General features: G+C 47.2%; 1 long non-coding RNA gene across 1 annotated transcript in view; it reads left to right on the forward strand.

Annotated features, from left to right (window-relative positions):
* Positions 1-21,858, forward strand: part of LOC121489335 — a 32,949-nt gene that overhangs the window by 2,687 nt on the left and 8,404 nt on the right. The gene's annotated exons all lie outside the window — the stretch shown is intronic.

Here is a 21,858-nt window from a genome sequence, read left to right on the forward strand (position 1 = left end):
AAGAGGACGCGGATCCTGAGTCTGCTTTGTGGGTTCTGTGTGGGTTTGAGCAAATAAAAGTTTGCATTTCCTCCCTGGCTTGGGGGTGGGGATGCGTGTGCAGTAAGGTGCATCCAGACCTAAGGGTTCTGTGAGCCGCTCTCCACGGCTTCACCTATGAACAGACCCTCGGTTGCTTGTCTAAACTTTGTCTCACGTTGGCTATTCCCTAGTGATTTTCACCAAAAGTTCAATGCCAGAGTGGTCTATATAGATGTAAATACAGTCCAGGTTTTCCCTCTTGACAGTGTGAAAGAAGACAATTAGGTTAAATGATTTATGTATGCCAAACCTGTGGTGGTTATTAGGTTTGAGGTTTCGTCCACACGACGGGATTAGTAGGCCTGAAGAGACAGAGAAGACAAGTAGGGGAAAAAATTCTAAGCAGGAGTATTTTTCTGTTTATACAGATTGAGTCATGAAGGAAGACAGCTGGCAACTCACAGGCATTAGCAATTAGAAGATTTTTACTTGATAAATTTTTATTGAATTCCTGTAAATCTGATGATTCTCCCCTCAATTGTGTAGGGCAGAAAGACAGTCTGCAACTAATGATGCCAAAGTATACAGCTGGCAGCCACTCACTTACCTGACTGCTTTCAATGTAGACCATCTAACAGCTCAACACCATTTTATATTTATCTGTTTTTAAATTCCAGTATAGTTAACATCCAGTGTAGTTTCAGGCGTACAGTTTGGTGCATCTACAATTCTACACACTACACGGTGTTCATCAGCAATATCATTTGAGGAACTTTTTTTTTTTTTTAAAGATTTTATTTATTTAATTGTGAGAGACACAGAAAGAGGCAGAGACACAGGCAGGGGGAGAAGCAGGCTCTCTACAGAGAGCCCAATGGGGGACTCCATCCCAGGATCCAGGGACCACCGCCTGAGCCAAATGCAGAGGCTCAACCACTGAATCACCCAGGTACCCCTCAATTGAGGGACTCTTCGGGATCCCTGGGTGGCACAGTGGTTTGGCGCCTGCCTTTGGCCCAGGGCGCCATCCTGGAGACCTGAGATCTAATCCCACATCGGGCTCCTGGTGCATGGAGCCTGCTTCTCCCTCTGCCTGTGTCTCTGCCTCTCTCTCTCTCTCTCTCTCTCTCTCTGACTATCATAAATAAATAAATTGTGAAAAAAAAATTGAGGGACTCTTCAAAGACATAGAGCCCAGCCAGAACTTTTGTCTTTCATGGTAGTTTCCTATGGAACCTCATAAAACTGAAAGGAAAGAGAGTTCCTAGGATGCCTGGGTGGCTTAGCGGTTGAGCCAAGCCTTCGGCTCAGGGCGTGATGGAGTCCCACATCGGGCTCCCTGCAGGGAGCCTGCTTCTCCCTCTGCCTGTGTCTCTGCACCTCTCTCTCTCTCTATGTCTATCATGAATGAATAAATAAATCTTAAAAATAAACCAAAAACATTAAATGTTCTTTTAAAAAGCATTTACAGTAGAGCAATAGAAGTTCATTCAACAACAAAACATTATCAAGTTGGAAATATGCTTGCTCCGTCTTTATCCCTAAATCTCACTGATTTAGTTATGAGTACCAATAGGCTGGGAGACCACTGTGTCAAAGGTCAGAATAGGGAGAGATGATATATATATATTTTTTAAGATTTATTTATTTATTCATGAGAGACACACAGAGAGAGGCAGAGACACAGGCAGAGGGAGAAGCAGGCTCCCAGAGGGAAGCCTGATGTGGGACTCAATCCCAGGACTCAGGATCACAACCTGAGCTGAAGGCAGATGCTCAACTATTAAGCCACCCAGGCACCCCAGGAGATGATATTTTCATAACTATCTCCAAGATCCCTATAATTGGTTGTGAGTATAGAGGAGCTGACTGTTAAGTCATCGAACTTGCCCCTGGCTTGTCCTTCTGGCTGCCAATTAACAATAGGGCTATATTTACAGGTCAGTTTGAGCATGTGCTTCCCTCTTCCCAGCATGCCTAGAGAAATGGCCTATCGGGAAACAACCCTCCCCATGTAGATATTGTCCGGGCAATCTGTGGCAACATCATAACACATCCTGATACTTAGGTTACCTAATCACATGCCAAGTGTATATGGTCAGAAAACGGCACACAGAGAACAGGCGGCTTCATATCTGCATGCCCTGCATGATGAGGCTTATGATCAATCTGATCAGAGAATCAGACCATGTGGGATGACACAATTTTTTAATTGCGCTTGGAGAACTCAGGAATGGTTCTGACTACCACCCCATGGTTATGATAGAAGGGGAGACACTGGGGGCACCTGGGTGGTTCATTCAGTTGGGAGTCTGGCTCTTGGTTTCAATTCAGGTCATGATCTCAGGGTCAGGAGATAGAGTCCTGAGTCTGGCCCTGTGCTCAGTACCGAGTCTGCCTGGGATTTTCTTCCTCTCCTGTTGCTCCACCACACCCCCCCCATCAAATAAATAAATAAAATCCTTTTAAAAACTGAGGGTGGGGGCAGCCCGGGTGGCTCAGTGGTTTAGCGCCAGCTTCAGCCCAGGCCTAATCCTGGAGACCCTGGATCGAGTCCCACTTTGGGCTCCCTGCATGGAGCCTTTTTCTCCCTCTGCCTATGTCTCTGCCTCTCTCATGAATAAATAAATAAATATTTTTTTAAAAATGAGGGGGGAAGGGAGCTGAAGCTTTCAGAAATGAAAGCATTCATTTTCAGAAATATCTGCTTCTTCAGCCAAATGCTATTGTAGTCAGAGATACACCTGCATATAATTTTCTAGGCTACATATTTTTCCCCCTAGGCTTCATTTTATTTTTTTAATTTAATTTAATTTAATTTTTTTGCATATTCTTTTTTTTTATAAATTTATTTTTTATTGGTGTTCAATTTGCCAACATATAGAATAACTGATTTGGGGCATTTTAAAATACTTGTGTTTTTTTTTTTAAATAAACTCTGTGCCTGATTGGGACTCAAACTCACGACCCCGAGATCAATAACCACACACCCTTCAGACTGAGCCAGCCAGGCGTGCATTGGTCATTTTAAAACTAGTAGACTCAGGGGAGCCTGGCTGGCTCAGTTGGAAGAGCACGTGGCTCTTGACTGTGGGATTGTGAGTTTGAGCCCCACATTAGGTGTAGAGATTACTAAAAAATAAATAAAAATTATCAAAAAAGAGAAAATAGGGATCCCTGGGTGGCGCAGCGGTTTGGCGCCTGCCTTTGGCCCAGGGCGCGATCCTGGAGACCCGGGATCGAATCCCACATCGGGCTCCCGGTGCATGGAGCCTGCTTCTCCCCGTGCATGGAGCCTGCTTCTCCCTCTGCCTGTGTCTCTACCTCTCTCTCTCTCTCTCTCTGTGACTATCATAAAAAAAAAAAAAAAAGAGAAAATAAAACTAGTAGACTGATAACTATTTCAGTTAATTTGGTGATACACATTTTGTAGGTTTATCCCATTATGCTAAATTACCAAGTGACTCCTCAAATTTCAGTACCACATTGGCACAGATTTCCCCACTTGACAGTGCTGAGTGGCTCTTCAGATTGGAGACTGAACTCCTTCACTAGTCGTTCAGGAACCAGGGAGGCTCCTCCATGGGCTTCCTCCCTCCCTGGGAGGTCATGCACCTCTGCAGCCAGCAGCACAAGGGGAAGACGACAAACAGAGGCACGAAGGAGGGGGTCTCCAGCCAGGTCTAGCAGGCCTGCATGTCCACCTTTATACTAATTCTTTATGTTATTTATTAGTGGTAGTATTGATATTTAGGATTTTATTTCTTTATTTAAGAGAGAAAGAGAGAGAGCATGATCATTGGAGATAGGCAGAGGGAGAGGGAGAAGCAGGCTTCCTGCTGGGCAGAGGTACAATTCCAGAACTCCGAATCATATCCCACAAAACGGAAAATGCATCGCGAGATCTGCTCCACAAAACAAACAAAAGGCATCTCTTCAAGGTGAAGGAAAATTTTCTAGTTGAAGTACAGACCGTCTGAGTGAAATGAGAGCAAGATTTGTGTGTGTGTGTGCGTGTATATATACACATATATATGGGAATAATGCTGCCTATTTGAATATGGATATAGAAATGAACATGACCATTTATGAATATACATGGACATAAGAAGGGGAATGAACATTGATTTTCAAAAATAAGTATTAGTGTGGTTGCAGGCATGTAGACTTGAAAGATATGAGAGTAATTATAAAAAGGCAGTGTGATGGTACTGATGGTACTTGACGGGATGAGCACTGAGTGTTATACACTATGTTGGCAAATCAAACTCCATTTAAAAGGCAGCGTGATGAATCAATCTAGTGAGTCTTAGGACTGAGCGTTTAGAAGTAGGAAACCTGCTGTCAGCCACAGAACTGTAAGTAGACAGGAGGCACTGACTCTCCAGCTTGACCACCAACTGAACTGAAATAATGCTGTGTGAGTGAAATAAGTCAATCGGAGAAGGACAAACCTTATATGGTCTCATCCATTTGGGGAATATAAAAAATAGTGAAAGGGGATAAAGAGGAAAGGAGAAAAAATAAGTGGGAAATATCAGAAAGGGAGACAGAACATGGAAGACTCCTAACTCTGGGAAACGAACTAGGGATGGTGGAAGGGGATGTGGGTGGGGGGTGGGGTGACTGGGCACTGAGGGGGGCACTTGATGGGATGAGCACTGGGTGTTATTCTATATGTTGGCAAATCGAATACCAATAAAAAATAAAAAAAAGAATGCAAAAAAAAAAAAAAGAAATAATGCTGTGTATCCACGCACACTGACAGAGAAACAGATATAAACGTATACACAGATGCAGAATAGAAAGTTAGCCGAGGAGACAACATCATTGAAGATAATTAAATAAAAAAAGAAATAAAGCTGAAATTGAACGAAGAAAATGGAATAATTAAAATAGAATAATGAAAAATAATTCATCAAACCAAAATGCAGAAAGAGAGAGGAAGAAGCAGGAGCAGATTGGTGACACAAAACAGCAAGCCTCGAATGTAAGGATGATGGTGCATCAGGGCTTCCGTGGAATGGAAGTAGAGTAAGCAGCAGCACCTTCCGGCGAATGCTGACGGACTAGCCAACAGCAGCCCAAAGTCTCTGCTGTGGACAGGGAGCACGTGCAGACTCCAGACACAAAGTCTGAAATAAAAGGACGGGAAAGTGGACACCTCACAGACGCACACCTTGGAGAGCAGTGAGCTCCACTCGTAGAAGCCAAAGCTGACTTGAAGTGGAGACGTCCTGCCGAGGCAAGTGGGACAGCTCCTAACTGAGAGGGCCGGGTGGCGGGACAACATACCGGCCTAGGCTTATAGGCACGTAGCACTATGCCTGCAAAGGAAAGGAAGAAATGGGCAAGTCTCACACCATCCCTGGAAGCTTCACACACGACTCTCAAGCTAACGGCCAGAACACTCAGGAAAACCCACTTGCCAAGGGGAGACTGACCACCTGGACCCTCTAGATCCAATATTACACACAGTAACTCAGAATATACGTTTTTGGGCATTTCAGATGGGATGATCGACAAAACGGAGTGTATGCTGATGATGAACCAAGTCTCAACAGATAGTAAAAGACTGACCTCCCACTGACTATGACCCTGAAAACTGGATTTCAGTGGGAAATCCACAACATGGAGACAACTGGGAAATCCCTTGCTGCTGAGGAAGGAAGCAACACACTTGTACCTGACCCATGGGTCAAAGAACACATCACCGTAAAACTCGGAAACTATTCCAGACTAAATGTAATGAAAACACAATTTTGCATGGGATGTAGATTAGAGGGACAAACAGACTTCCACGTGTCTATATTAGAGAAGAAGAAATGCTGATAATCAGTTAAGAAACTTCTCCTTTAAGAAGCCATAGAAGGGATCCCTGGGTGGCGCAGCGGTTTGGTGCCTGCCTTTGGCCCAGGGCGCGATCCTGGAACCCGGGATCGAATCCCACGTCGGGCTCCTGGTGCATGGAGCCTGCTTCTCCCTCTGCCTGTGTCTCTGCCTCTCTCTCTCTCTCTGTGTGACTATCATAAATAAATTTAAAAAAATTTAAAAAAAAATTTAAAAAAGAAGCCATAGAAGAACAGCAAATAAAACAGAAGAGAGCAGAAGCAACAAGATTACAAAAATAAAAGCAGAACTACCTTAAAAAGAAAGAAGATGCAGGCTGTGGAAAATCATAAAGCCAAATAATGGTGGTCTGGAAAACTAAGATAAATGTGATTATAAAAAAAGAAAAAGAATAGAGTGTAGAAAATGTAAGCACTGAAGACATGATGATGGAGACCAATAAGTGCTGGGACAGGCTGCTCTGCCCAGAGTGTCAGCATCACCAGCCAAGTGCACGGTGTGCAGCAGCTAGCCCCGTGTGCCTGGTGTTGCTCCTTAGGGATTCCCCTGGCCTTTCCCTCACAGCCTGCGAGGGCACCACATACCCAGACTTCACTGCCACAGCCACTCCAGCTTTAAACCTGCTGTGTCAGGGACCTGTCTGTCCATGTGGATGCTTCCAAAACTAGGTATGTGTGCCCACTTTGCCAGAACAGTGACGAGCTCCCTGACTTACATGGCTTACTTCCCAACTGAAATTGCATCAGACATATTTGCCTGGTGGAGCCAGGACTCCAGCTACAGTTCTGTATTCTTTAGAGTTCTCCTTTATCCTTGTGTTATGGAAGTGCCGTTTCCCAGGTAATAATTCAACGATTAAATTGGCCCTGTTTTTTGCAGGGGTAGTTCAATATTTGCAAATCAAACTATGTAACATATCTCATCATTAAAAGAAAGGATAGGAAGCATGTGATCCTCTCAAGAGATGCACGAAAAGTATTTGACAAAATAAATACAGCAGCCTTATTTGATTAAAAACCCTCAACAGAGTAGGGAGAGATGGAACATGCCTCAACATCGGAAAGGCCACATACAAAAGTCCCACAGACAATACTGTCTTCTTTCCCGAATGGTCAGGAAAAAGACAGGGATGCCCACTCTCACAATTACTATTGAACATAACACTAGAAGTTGTAGCCTCAGCAATCCTCAGCAATCAGACAACTAAAAGAAATAGAAGGGATCCAAAACAGCAAGGAGGAAGTCAAACTCTCACTCTTTGAAGATGATATGATATTCTAGGTGGAAAACCCAAAAGACTCTACCCAAAAATCTCTAGGTTGATACAAGAACTCCTCGATGTCCCAGGATAGAAAATCAATACACAGAAGTGGGTTGCATTTCAATACTCTAACAATGAAGCACAAGGAAGTGAAATCAAGAATCCTTCCCATTACAATTGCACCAAAACCTAGGAATACACCTAACCAAAGAGGTAAAAGATCTCTACTGTGAAAACAGCAGAACACTTAGGAAAGAAATTGAGTAAGATACAAAGAAATGAAACACATTCGAATCTCATGGATTGGAAGAACCAATATTGTGATAATGTCTAGGCTACCCGAGGCAATCTACACATTTAATTCAATTCCTTTTAAAATACCACAAGCAGGGAACCTGGGGACCAGGCTGCCTCTAAGCAGGTGTCTCCAAGCACTCAGGACCCTTGTGGGTAAAGGTCATGAGCAAGCTATGAGTGGTCAAACATGGAGTGGACTAGCCCAAAGGGGCAGAACAGTGGCATGGGATGACCCATGGCCATCTTTCTGCACCAGAGACCCAGAATGAGCAAGTGTGAAGCGGAGTGTCAGGAGGTCTGTGGTCAGGAGTCTGGATCCAGAAATCTCCATGGAATAGCATCTTGGGAGTCCTGGCATGAGATGGAGGGAAGGAGGACAGGGAGGACAGGAGGAGGTATGAGGGAAGAGGCAGCAGGCTGTACGGCCAGGAAGGGGCTCTCCCCCAGGACCCATCTGCTCCGTGGTGACAGGCAGCCTAATTTCTTTTGCTGGGGGAGACACAAGTAAATGGGAGTCAGGGTGGGGACAGAAGGGAGCAGACAGGGCTCTGGAGACCTGGGGCATGTGGTATTGGGGGAACCCGCTCCCGACCCTCCACCCCTGGTTTCCAGCAAAGCCTGGATGAAGCACAAGAAATAACTAATGGGGAAAAAAAAAAAAGAAATAACTAATGGCCAGCCAGTCTAGCCTCATCACTGAGTTGCTAAGACTGTAACATAACAGATGAATATAGAGGAAGGGAAGGAAAACTAAACTAACACGAAGATTGAGAGGAAGGCAAACCATAAGAGAGGCTGAAGTATAGGAAACAAGCTGAGGGTCGCTGGAGGGCAGGTGGCGGGGGGTGGGGTTACTGGGTGATGGGCACTAAGAAGGGCATGTGATGTGATGCACACTGGTTGGTATATGCAACTGATGAATCACTGAACTCTACCTCTGAAACTAATAAAAAATAATAAATTTCAAAAATATGTAACAACAACTCCCCTGCACAGAGAGCTCACCAAAATTTCAGATGCAAATTCTGGGAGAATCACAAGGCTCTTTTGGGTCTACACAGGGCTCCACAGTGTGGAGATCAACCACAAATTGATATTGTGAAACACTCTGCTCTGGCTGCCCTACTTCCCTCCTATCCCCTTGCTGGTGTGGCTGCTTACCTTCCTGGGATCCATGTAATGATTTTGGAACTGAATGCTTCAGGAAAGGAAGGGACAAGAAAGAGGAAGGAAAGGAAAAGGTGGTGACCATCTTTCCAGTTAATGCAAATGGTTTTGTTGACAAAATAAAGCAATGTAGAAGTAGAAAAGATAAAAAGGAGATAATGTAATATACAATTTGGTATATGACTGAGATTAACCCCTAAAGTGAATCTTTGGGAGTCATTTGAATAAAGATGACTCTAATGCTACAAGATTAGGAGTAGTTAGGGGTGGCTTAGTTGGTTGAGCATCTGACTCTTGATTTCAACTCAGGTCATGATCTCAGGGTCGTGAGATTAGCCCTGTGTACTTCTCCTTGGTCTTCATGCTCAGCAGGGAGTTTGCCTGAGATTCTCTCTCCCTCTCCCTCTGCCCCTCCCCCAGATCACACTCTGTCTCGTAAATAAATAGATTTCTTTTTTTTAAATTAGGAGTAGTTCACAGGGATCCTAAACATCCAAAGCAAAGTGTGACAGTCACAAGTGGAGGTTTGGAATGCACACCCAGTTAAAGGACAGCACCAAGAAGGAAACCAATCCTGTGCATTTGACAAGCACTGATACAGCCGGGTACCATCCCTGCCGTGGAGGACTCTAGTGGGCAGAAAGAGCAACACATGGGCAGATATGGTAAAGTGGAACAAGTGCCAGGCCAGAGGGACAGCACTCATGTGAGGGCAGCACACAGGACGAACACTTGATCCACACTGGAGGGGCTCAGGAAGCTGTCCCAGAGAAACACACATCTTAGCTGAATCTCCTCCATCCTGCGAAAGTGGCTGGCTAGGGCCCAAGTAGACTGGAAGTTGATAAACATGCAGGCTAGGAAACCCTGGGTGACTCAGTGGTTGAACATCTGCCTTTGTCTCAGGGCGTGATCCTGGGGTCCTGGGATCAAGTGCAATGGGCTCCCCGCAGGCCTGTGTCTCTCTCTGCCTATGTCTCTGCCTCTCTTTGTGTCTCTCATGAACAAATAAATAAAATATTTTTAAGCAAACAACAACAACAACAAAAAGAAAGCCCTAAGATGTGACCAAGATTTCATCTCTAGAATAAGCCGCAGGTATAGTTCCCTTTCAAAGGGATTTGATGCTTTTTATATATGTGATATATGATATGATGATATGTATCATGGTCAAAATTGTAATTTCCATTTAGAAGCATGGATGTGGGTTATACTTTTTGATTTGCTTTTTTGTGTGTGTGTTTGTTTTTAATGTTTGGGGTATCTATAACTGATTTCTGAGAAGTTAAAACATTCAGTAAGGTGTTGAAGTTTTGTTGTTGTTAAAGATTTTGTTTATTTATTAATGAGACACACACACACACACACACACACACACACACACACACACACACAGGCAGAGACACAAGCCCGACCTGGGACTCAATCCTGGGTCTCCAGGATCAGGACCTGGACTGAAGGTGGCGCTAAACCACTGAGCCACCCGGGCTGCCCTAAAGTGTTGAATTTAAATATGTCACATCAAAAAAGATTCTGCATGGCATTATGTTGGTTTCACTTCTGGCTTTATTTCACGGGAGCAAATAAACCAAGACTTTTGAAAAGATCTCTGGGTTTCTAATTATACCTTGAGAAAGAACTACCTGTCAGTATACACAGTTATCTCCCCTAGTTTAAGAGTGAAAGACATTGGGTTATTCACCAATTTAATGAGAGTTCTTTTTTTAAAATTTATTTATTGGGCAGCCCCGGTGGCTCAGTGGCTTAGCGCCACCTTCAGTCCCGGGTGTGGTCCTGGAGACCGGGGATTGAGTCCCACGTCAGGCTCCCTGCATGGAGCCTGCTTCTCCCTCTGCCTGTGTTCTCTGCCTCTCTCTCCCCCCACCCCCCCGTGTCTCTCATGAATAAATAAATAAAATTTTAAAAATAAAATAAAATAAAATATTTTATTCATGAGAAACACAGAGAGAGAGGCAGGCTCCCTCCCAGGAGCCTAATGCAAGAAGACTCGATCCCAGGACCCCGGGATCACAACCTGAGCCGAAGGCAGACACTCAACCACTGAGCCTCCCAGGTGCCCCTGATCCTGGACTTCCTGGGATCCCTGTTCTCACTGCCCTGTACCTCAGTATATCAAGTTTGTTTTTTTTTTTTTTTTAAGGATTTACTTTTTTTTTTTAAATTTTTATTTATTTATGATAGTCACACAGAGAGAGAGAGAGGCAGAGACACAGGCAGAGGGAGAAGCAGGCTCCATGCACCGGGAGCCCGATGTGGGATTCGATCCTGGGTCTCCAGGATCGCACCCTGGGCCAAAGGCAGGCGCCAAACCGCTGCGCCACCCAGGGATCCCTCAAGTTTGTATTCAAGATCAATACCAGTAATAATCTGAGGACGAAGTTAACAACCTTCCTGAGGTCAGGGAGTTGAATCCTTGTTGCTGTATAGAAAAGCCTGTAACTTCCTGAGGCCCTAGAATGGAGAAGCACCTTCTCCACAAGGTGCTTTGGAGATCAAGTAGCCACAGTACAGAGCACACGGATTATCAAAGTCAGAGTTCAAAAGCAAGGGAAGAATTCTGTCCAAAGACTAAGCAACCACCCAGGTTACTTGTATGAGGATACGCACAGATCCATCTCCAGAATTACGTGTGCAAGAATTCTACCCAGAGACCCGGTGCACAAAACCTGCAGCTCCCAAGATCAAAAGATAGCAGCCTAAAATATTCCCTTTGTCTTGCTGGTGTTTCAGTACAGTGGGCAAGAAATCATTTAAAAAATACAAAACTGCACAAAACAGAAAACCTTTTCTTTCTTTGAAGTTATACAAAGCCTTCTTTAAAAAAAATTATTTATGACAGAGAGAGAGGCAGAGACACAGGCAGAGGGAGAAGCAGGCTCCATGCAGGGAGCCCGATGTGGGACTCCATCCCGGGTCTCCAGGACCACATCCCAGGCAGAAGGCGGCGCTATACTACCGAGCCACCCAGGGCTGCCAGATATGCAAAGTTTTCTGAAGCATGCACGTGGTCCAATTTTGCTATGCTTTGTAAAACATTATTAATTTATTTTATTTTTATTGTTTTAAAGATTTTATTGATTTATTTATGAGAGACAGAGATAGGCAGAGACACAGGCAGAGGGAGAAGCAGGCTCCAAGCAGGGAGCCCAATGTGGGACTGGATCCCAGGTCTCCAGGGTCATGACCTGGGCCGAAGACTGCACTAAACCACTGAGCCACCAGGGGGACTGCCCTAAATAAAAATCTTTAAAAAAAGGAATTTGAAAATTTAAGAATGCACCTTAAAATAGCATAAAATATTATAAAACATATGGAAGTCTGCACACTGATAACTACTTGGCAATAGTAGGTACTTAATAAATATTGAATGAGTAAATAAAGGAGTAGCTGTAACCTCAAGATCATGGAGTCTGACTCCAGAGCCTCTACTCCTTCCCTTTCACAGCAAATACAGTAAATATTTTTTGTTTCTATTATAAACTTATTATGTCTTTGATTTAAGTTTTACTGTTTAATTTCCACAAATACCAATAATGTCTTTTTAGTAACAGCTACCAAGTGCCTGGAACCTTCTAGCATTTGGTGACAATGAAATTTGAATACTAATGGAAAAATCTTAGCCTGAATCTAAAAACATCTTAAGAATTCCTTCACCTTAGGGGCACCTGGGTGGCTTAGACAGTGAGTAGCTGAGTGTCTGGTTCTAGTTTCAGCTCAGGTCATGATCTTGGGGTCCTGATCCTGCTTGTCCCTCTTCCTCTGCTCCCTGCACCCCCACCTCCTGCCGGAATAAATAAATACAAACTTTAAAGAAAATAATTTCTTCACCATAGAACAATGAGAAATGGTGCCTAAGATGACTGGCCTAACAATGAGATGACTGTGCCAGTTACCTATTTCTGCAAACTTGAAAATGTCAGATATCAGCTTGGGCTTATTTTCAATGGTTGGCTGAACCTATATGCATGAACATTTCCCCATTTTGAATCACATCAAAAGCAGTCAGTACTCAACGTTATTGGAAAATGCACTAAAGTTGGAACTGCTGACACCAGTATCTTGTGAAAGGTAGTGATAGAATCTAAGTACAGTGTCTTTGCCATGCACAGAATGAATGTAAGGCATATGGCGGGCATTCTCAGGCAGCAGCCAGAGTGTGCGCCTGGGACCTCATTTCCATCTCTAATTTTCTTAGTTAAGGCAGAGCCTTCAAGTGAAAGCCATGTTCCCTCGGAAAACAAGGTAACCGCGTGGGGAAAGTGATTATAATGCAATATTAGCTTTAAAATGGAACTGGAGGGCATGATGCTGAGTGAAGTAAGTCAATCGGAGAAGGACAAACATTATATGGTCTCATTCATTCGGGGAATATAAAAAAATAGTAAAAGGGAATAAAGGGGAAAGGAGAGAAAATGAGTGGTAAATATCAGAAAGGGAGACAGAACATCAGAGACTCCTCACTCTGGAAAATGAGCTAGGGGTGGTGGAAGGGGAGGTGGGCGGGGGGTGGGGGTGACTGGGTGAGAGGCACTGAGGTGGGCACTTGATAGGATGAACACTGGGCATTATTCTATATGTTGGCAAATTGAACACCAATAAAAAATAAATTTATAAAAAAAAAAAAGAAAAAATGCCTCAAATCAATAAGGCTCCAACCACTGAGCTGGCCCGTGGCAGGGTCTTCCCACATGCTCCTTCAGCCGCTGAGCCCTGAGCACAGAGATAGTGCCAGAGCTGATAAGCAGGCCAGATCCTCCCTCTTGGAGCTCATGCTCCAGGGGGGGAAGGTGGACAAAACACGGAACAACATCAGGAATGAAAAGAGCAATTGCTCCCTAAAAAAAGAGCCTGGTGCTTCCCTGGGTCCTGAACTCCGCAGGTGACACTGTGACCAACTGTGGGGCTTTGACAAATGCAGCAGCTGGGGCTCCAGAGGGCCACTGAGGGGAGGAGGTGAAGACCCCAGCAGGGCCACTGCCTCGCCAGGATCACAGCCTGGGAAGGAGGCTGAAGGGGGCATGAAGTCAGCTCTGTGTCCTCCGTTGGGGGCCAAGGCTGCCCCTCCCTTCCTGAGGGCCTGGGAAAAGGTTGCGTGGATGGAACCAGCTACAGACATGGAGATGTGACGGGGTGGGGGTGGGCACTTACAGCCCAGACGGGAGGCATTCCAGCAGGTTCCAGTCTGAGGAAGAGCCCAGGTCAGGGCGACCCACCGGGTGCACCGTTGTCCACAGCTCACCCAGTGGAAACAAGGGAATGGCCCATAACACCCGACAGGCAGGGTTTTGGGATAAGGATGGCCTCACACCTTCTATGCCAAGACCCCGACACCTTCTGTAGGGTTTGCCTTGGATTCAGGAGCCTAGGATCATGGGAAGCTATTGTCCATCCCTGCCCCGGTGGGACTGTCATCTTCTGGGCCTCCAGAATGAGGGTACCGGTGCCCACGTGTGTGCACACAGGGACCTTGTGGGCCTGGACGCATGTACACACCAAGGAGGAACATGTGGTTGGAGGTATTTCCTGCATGGGACACCCGCCTCCAATGTCATAGATATGATGCCACAGGGACGTCTGGAGGAAGCACCTGCTAGGATAATCCCTGTCCTACAGGCAAGAGGCAGAGACCATCCCCGACGGGCACAATGGCTTCTCCGGGGTGAAAACCAGGGAAGAATGGAAAGTTGTGTCTGAACCCAGGTGTGTTTCCAGGCTGGGGCCCTGGCTGCACACAGTCCTTCCCTGGGGCCTGTGGAGAGGGGTGCGGTTGTGTCACTGTGTGCACATAGGCCATTGCCTGCGGGTGGGGGGGGGGTGTCGGTAGCCCCGAGCGCTGCTCCTGAAGCTTCCTCCAGGCGTGGGTCAGGGAAGGGGTCCCAGGCAGTGAGGTCAATTCTTTCACAAGAGAGGCCAACAGAACTAGGAATCCCTGCACCCGGGCCCCCACATTCCAGTGCAGCCCCACCTCAGGCTCACTTGGCTGGAGACATCTGCTACTGGAAGATGTTCTCTTGCTGCTTGCCCAGGTCCCGGGACTTTGGCTCCCAGCAACCCCAGGGACGCAGCTTTTACAGGCTGCAGAGTGTGGCTCAGCCGGCAAACCCAACGCCTCGGTAATACAGAGCAGCCCAGGCCAGGCCAGGCCACCTGTGCCAGCCACCCTGGGCAGCCCCATCCCCTCCTCTTCAGGGAACCAGGGATGTGTGGGCAGGTCGCATCCAGGCTGAGGGACCTTGCAGGGCAGCAGGGTCCCCGGTGATCCCTCCAGGGTCACCCTGATGTCATGGTAGGCAGGGTGGAAACAGGATTCCTGAGGCGCCTCTTACCCGCCCCAGAGTTACCCTGAGGCCCTGCAGCCGCAGCCCTTTGCTCTCCTTGGGGGAGGTGGGGCCTCCTGCGCTGTGGTGTGTCTGGACGGAGGCAGCTGGGGGTGCGGCTTTCTACTAACTGGTGCTCCCAGGAGGCCCCATTGGCCTGACATCCTTCCCCACCTTCTCCAAGGCTTGAGCAAAGTCCTGGTGAGTTGGGAGACTTTTTCCCAAAGAGACACGGGGCTCACTGTACTATGTCTATCGCTCTGCAGTTAGGTTTTGAAGGAGCGCAACCCTGCCCTCCCTCCCGGGGTCAGGCAGAGGGGCAAGCTGCTGAGTCAAAGCCAATGCACGTGGTGGTCAAACCTCTGACTCAGTGTCCCGACCTGGAGGAGCCACCTGCACCTTTGGTTGACCTGGATGAGGAGCAGGCCCCAGAGCCTGCAATCAAGCTCCCGGAAGTGCCGGAGCAGCCACCTGTCTCAGTGGAGCAAGTAGCCTCTGCCCCTGAGCAATATCCTGAATCACCTCAAGAGCCCGGCGCAGCTCCTACCTCCAGGGCCTGCTGAAGTGTCAGAGCCAGGGGTGATCGAGCCGGTCTTGGCTGCTGGAGTGGAGTGCTTGCGAGGAGGTGAGATGGCACCTGCTGATTCGAAGCCACTGTAGGTGTTGGTCACACCTCTGATTCACTGTCTTGACCCGGAGGAGCCACCTGCACCCTTGGCCCCTCCAAAAGGTGGAGCAGGCCCCAGTGCCCGCTCTCGAGTTCATCGAAGGGTTGGAGCAGCCACCTGCCTCAGGGAGCCACCAGCCTCAGCCCCAGAGCAGTAGCTCGTGATGGCTGCAGCCCAATGGAAGGCTTCTTCTCCCCCCTCATTGCATGGTTTCTAATTTTTGTGATTGTCATAAACCTCTAATTGCATCATGAGTTTTGTTGGTAATAAAGGATGTTAACTTTGTACAAAAATTTCCTCTGATGATTTTATTTTTTAATACATTTATTTTTTATTGGTGTTCAATTTACCAACATACAGAATAACACCCAGTGCTCATCCCATCAAGTGCCCCCCTCAGTGCCCGTCACCCATTCACCCCGCACCCCCCCCCCCCCCGCTATTCGGGGTCTTTTCTGATTCTACACAAATCTTAAATAATTTGTTCTAACTCTCTGAAGAAAGACCATGGTATTTTGATAGGGATTGCATTAAACATGTAAATTGCCCTGGGTAACATTGACATTTTCACAATATTAATTCTGCCAATCCATGAGCATGGAATATTTTTCCATCTCTTTGTGTCTTCCTCAATTTCTTCCAGAAGTGTTCTATAGTTTTTAGGGTATAGATCCTTTACCTCTTTGGTTAGGTTTATTCCTAGGTATCTTATGCTTTTGGGTGCAATTGTAAATGGGACTGACTCCTTAATTTCTCTTTCTTCAGTCTCACTGTTAGTGTATAGAAAAGCCACTGATTTCTGGGCATTGATTTGGTATCCTTCCATGCTGTCAAATTTCCTGTATGAGTTCTAGCAATCTTGGGGTGGAGGCTTTTGGGTTTTCTATGTACAGTATCATGTCATCGGCGAAGAGGGAGAGTTTGATTTCTTTGCCAATTTGAATGCCTTTAATGTCTTTTTGTTGTCTGATTGCTGAGGCGAGGACTTCCAGTACTATGTTGAACAACAGTGGTGAGAGAGGACATCCCTGTCTTGTTCCTGATCTTAGGGGAAAGGCCCCCAGTGCTTCCCCATTGAGAATGATATTTGCTGTGGGCTTTTCGTAGACGGCTTTTAAGATGTCGAGGAAAGTTCCCTCTATCCCTACACTCTGAAGAGTTTTGATCAGGAATGGATGCTGTATTTTGTCAAGAGCTTTCTCTGCATCTAATGAGAGGATCATATGGTTCTTGGTTTTTCTCGTGCTGATATGATGAATTACATTGATTGTTTTATGAGTGTTGAACCAGCCTTGTGTCCCGGGGATAAATCCTACTTGGTCATGGTGAATAATTTTCTTAATGTACTGTTGGATCCTGTTGGCTAGTATCTTGTTGAGAATTTTTGCATCCATGTTCATCAGGGATATTGGTCTGTAATTCTCCTTTTTGGTTGGGTCTTTGTCTGGTTTTGGATCCTCTGATGCTTTTAAATTATACATTGTGGTACTTTAGGTCCATTCCCAGTGTCGCACAGGCGAGACCAGAAGGTACCTGGGCCACATTTCCACCACAGAGACAGCCGACTACTGACCATAGTGCCCACGCCCTCCCTGCTGTCCCTGCAGCCCCTGCCTTTCTCTCTGTCTCTGCGGCCTTTCCTCCTCTGGGACGTGCGTGTACCTGGTGTCCTCGGTGTGGCCTCCCGTCTCTGCCGCAGACACGAGAGCGACTCCTCGTTTTCCCAGTAGTTAAGAAACATGTCATTTTGAGGCTGAGTGAACAAAGATCATGTGAAGCCCCAAATGAAATGTTTTCATTATCCAGGATAGGTTCCCCGGTGTAATGTGTCAGGTAAAAAAGTAAATGGTTCCTTAAGGTTTCAGACAGACGGTATTTACTTAATAAAATGAGGATTCCCATAGAGAGAAAAGAGGACATTTGCCTTCTACCTAGGAATAACGGCCCGTTGCACGCGGTTGGGTCCCCCAGGCCTGAAACTGGTCACTCACAACGATACACACGCGCGCCCATTCTCATCGCCACAGGTTTCATGATAGCCAACGGGGGCACGCTAAGGGACGTGAATCAGAGAGAGACAAGACAAGCATCGCATGAGTACACGTATATGTGGAATCTAAAACATAGAACCCCCCCCCCCGGCAAACAAACTACAAGACAACAAAAACACAATGGCCTGAACTCTGATACAGAAAACATATACGTGGTTGCCAAGGTAAGGGGTGGGACGTGGACCGAACACGTAAGACGCCAGAAACTGAGGACGATTCAAAAAAAGACAGAGAATATCAGGAAGGAAGCTGGAGAGTAAATATCTCTTCAATATGTTAACTTCTAGCTTCCTACTACCCCGGGTCCCTTAGGTAATAATTCATGCTGCAGCATCCAACTCTCCGGGCCTTGCGGGAACCCTCGTGTGGACACGGTAGTACCGCTGAAGGATTTCGTAGCAGTAATTACAGAGGCCTTGGCTCCTGGGTGTGTGCGTCTCTAGGTGTTCTTCCGGGTTCCAAGTATAACTATGTAATCACAACTTCCCTAGATCAAAGTGCACGGTTTCCGGAGTCTTGGTAGAAGTGCACGTCACAAAACAATCGCTGCAGGTGAGGAAATGCACAGGTACCCACCAGCCCGAATGATGTGTCCTGCTTGTTTTGCAGCCCAAGGTTAGCTCCAGGTGTGATTTTTTTTTTAAAGGTTTATTTATTTATTTATGATAGACAGAGAGACAGAGAGAGAGAGAGAGGCAGAGACACAGGAGGAGGGAGAAGCAGGCTCCATGCCGGGAGCCCGACATGGGATTCCATCCCAGGGCTCCAGGATCGCGCCCTGGGCCAAAGGCAGGCGCTAAACCGCTGCGCCACCCAGGGATCCCCCAGGTGTGACTTCTCTTGGTCCCTAGAGAATCACACTTTCCTCAGGGTCACGCTCCCCGCCAGGCCCCGGGGGAGTGTCCACAGACAGGCCCGCCCTCCACGGAGCCTAGAGGGGACCCGAGAGGGCCTCCACCCGCTAGTCTAGTTGGGGCGTCGGGGCACCCAGGCTCAGTCCCGAGGGGCGCAGACGCCCCCATCGCTCCTGGAGGCACGAAGCCTCTCTCTGGCTCTGTGTCTCCCTCCCTGTCTCCACGTCCCCGTCTCTCTCTCTCTCTCCCTCCCAGTCTCTGTGTCCCTCCCAGTCTTTCTTCCCTCAATCCCTACACCTCGGCCTGTCCCTCCCTGTCTCTCTCCCTGTCTCTGTGTCTACCTTCCTGTCTCTCGGTCTCTCACTCGTCTCCCTCCCTGTCTCATTCTCTCTCTCCATCCTGTGTCTGTCTCGGTCTCTCCCTCCCTGTCAAAGAGAAGAGGCTGAGATAAGAACGCACTAAGTCCATTCAAATGAAGTGAACACAGTCATCAAATATAGCCTGCACAGGAGACAGTAGCTGGAACAGAAGACCCTGCACAAAAATTTAAATATTTGTAGAATACAAATACAGGGGAAAGGAAAGAAAATTATGATTACAGAATGAAGGTGAGTTGCAAAGATCCAACCTGCGAGTATTAAAGAATTTCCAAAGAAGGAAATGGTAAGTGGATCAGAGGCAATATCCCAAAGTACAAGAGACCTTTCTGAATCTCAAAAAGAAATGCTCTGAAGATCAAAATGCCCCACAATATTCTAGGGAAAACTAATGAAAGAGGTCTACACCTGCACGTATCCCCTTGCAAATGTGTTCTCCTCATTGTAGCCAGGACGAACCATTCAAAATAGGAGTCTCAGAAGATGGTTCCAAGCTTTAAATTGTTTAATGTGTTTCCACTTTGGCTCCGCACCTCTCCACACACTTCTCCCTGGCTTTCGGCCTAACTGGCCTTCTTTCTGGTGCTTGCATGTGCCTTGCACCTGCTGGCATTAGGAAGCTGGTATAAGGTGTTCTCTCCCCCTCGAAATGCTCTCAACCCTCCCCCCAGGGTTCCTCTGGTTAACTCTTACTTTGGGATCTCATATATCACTTCCTCAAGGAAAGCTTCCCAGATCTCTCTAACTAGACAGATGTACCTATTAAATGCTCTTGTAGCACCATGTACCTTCTACGTTAGTACCTCTGACAGCTAGATTTATATTTATGCATGTGAGTCTTTGACCACTGCCTGCCCTTAGAGTATAGCATCCATGAACGCAGAGACCGAGGAGCAAAGTCCAGTTTCATAGCACCAGCCAAATTGGGAGGATGCACGTGCAGCATCCAGCTAGCCCATGCCACACACATCCTTGCAACACCAAACGGAAGTGCAGGCACTGCTGCTGCCGGCTCCTCTCCCTGCCTTCAGGGGCCTCTTGTCAGCCTCCTGCCTTAAGTACTGCCCGGGTGGGAAGGAGGCGCCAATGTTACTCATCCCCAAAACTCCAGGGACACGTGTCGGTCTCCCAGTCGCTCATGGTGCCCCGTCTGACTGCATTCTCGGGCCAGGCTGGAGAGGAGACCTACATTTGCTACAGCTTCAGCACAAATCTCTCTCTGCCGGCTTCTCTGACCATTCGCTCTCTTAGAGCTTCCCCCACTTGATGGGTGAGGGACCAAGGAGTACCATTCCTCTCCCTCGCCGGAAGGGGAGGAGAAGAGGACCTTAGGCTCCCTTAGCACAAAGCCGACACACACTCTCCTATGTAATGAATCTCCCTTTCCCGTTTCAAGTCTTTTCATGCAGTCTACCAGTGCACGATGATGGGCGACGATCACAGGACTGCTTTGCGACTAGCACTCATTGAGCCTCTTCGAGAAAGTGGATACAACAGGGAAAGCCCCAGTCAACATCGTGTTAGGACTGCATCCTGAACGTCGGGGAGATAGAGGATCCCACTTCTCTAAAACCAATGGCACCTCTTTTTCGTGTTTTCTCTTCCACTATCTTATCAAGTATTCATTGCATGTGGCTCCTTCTGATTTTAGGGGGCGGATCTCTCTAGTTCCTGGATCTGAATGCCTGTTTCCCTTCCCAGATTAGGAAAGTTTTTAGCAATGACTTGTTCAAATACATATTCTGGCCCTCTAGCCCTTTTGGCGCCCTCGGGAACCCCAATTAAACGTAGGTTTTTCTTCCTCAGGCTGTCGTGTACTTCCCTTAATCTGTCTTCATGGTCTTTTAATTGTCTGTCTCTTTTTTCCTCAGTTTCCCTCTTTGCCATCAACTTGTCTTCTATGTCACTCACTCGTTCTTCCACCTCGTTAACCCTCGTCGTTAGGACTTCTAGTCTGGATTGCATCTCATTTAATTGATTTTTAATTTCTGCCTGATTAGATCTAAATTCTGCAGTCATGAAGTCTCTTGAGTCCTTTATGCTTTTTTCTACAGTCACCAGTAGCTGTGTAATAGTGCTTCTGAATTGGCTTCATGACACTGAATTGTAGTCCAGATTTTGTCACTCTGTGGGAGAGAGGACTCTTTCTGATTCTTTCTTTTGAAGTGAGTTTTTCCTTCCAGTCATTTTGCTCAGTGCCAGAGTGGCCAAAAACAAGTTGTATTGGGAAAAGGAGAAAAAGAGAGAAGATAAGGAAGAAAAGAAAAAGAAAAGAAAAAAAGGAAAAAAGAAAGAAAAAAAAAGAGAAGAAAAGCAAAAAAGGGCGGAGAAGCAACAGAAATTGAAAAACAAAAAACAAGGGGGAGTATCTTCTGGTTGTGTATACTGTAAATCCCTCGACTTCCCTTGGAACTTTCCAGTGCTGCTTGGTCAATTGTTTTTCCCCCTGTCCGTCTAGCTGGTCTTCTGGGGCAGGGGTCTGCTGTGCTGATTCTCAGGTGTGAGCACTTGGGGGAGCTGCTCAGCGCCCTGCCTGGTGCGGGGCTCAGTGAAGGTTGTTTAACCTGTTCATCCTGTGAGGACACAGTGAGGCTCAGTGGGGGTTGTTTACCCCGTGAGGCCCCAGGAGGAACAGCCACAGTGGCGGGGCCAGCTCTGCAGCCCTGGAGTCAGCACCCGCAGTAACTGCGGAGCTCTCAGCCTGCAGGGGCCTGGATGCTCCCGCGGGGGGCCGCTGATCTGCTCAGCTCGGGGCCACCCGGCTGCAGGACTATCCTTGCTGTCCTGGGCCCTCCTGGCCTCTGCCTGTCCCAGCGGGGAGCGCCGGTTCCTGGGCTGTGTCCCTGGCACCCTGTGCTCCCGGGTCCAGCCGTGTGTGCTGCAGCCCTTTAGGGAGCTCGGCCACGGGGTGTGGGCACTCTCCCCGGGGTGCAGCTCCTGTTGCTGCCCCTGGGAGCCGGAGCGCATCCCCGCC

This window comes from Vulpes lagopus, chromosome 4 (genome assembly GCF_018345385.1).
Source record: "Vulpes lagopus strain Blue_001 chromosome 4, ASM1834538v1, whole genome shotgun sequence".
Classification (NCBI taxonomy): domain Eukaryota; kingdom Metazoa; phylum Chordata; class Mammalia; order Carnivora; family Canidae; genus Vulpes; species Vulpes lagopus.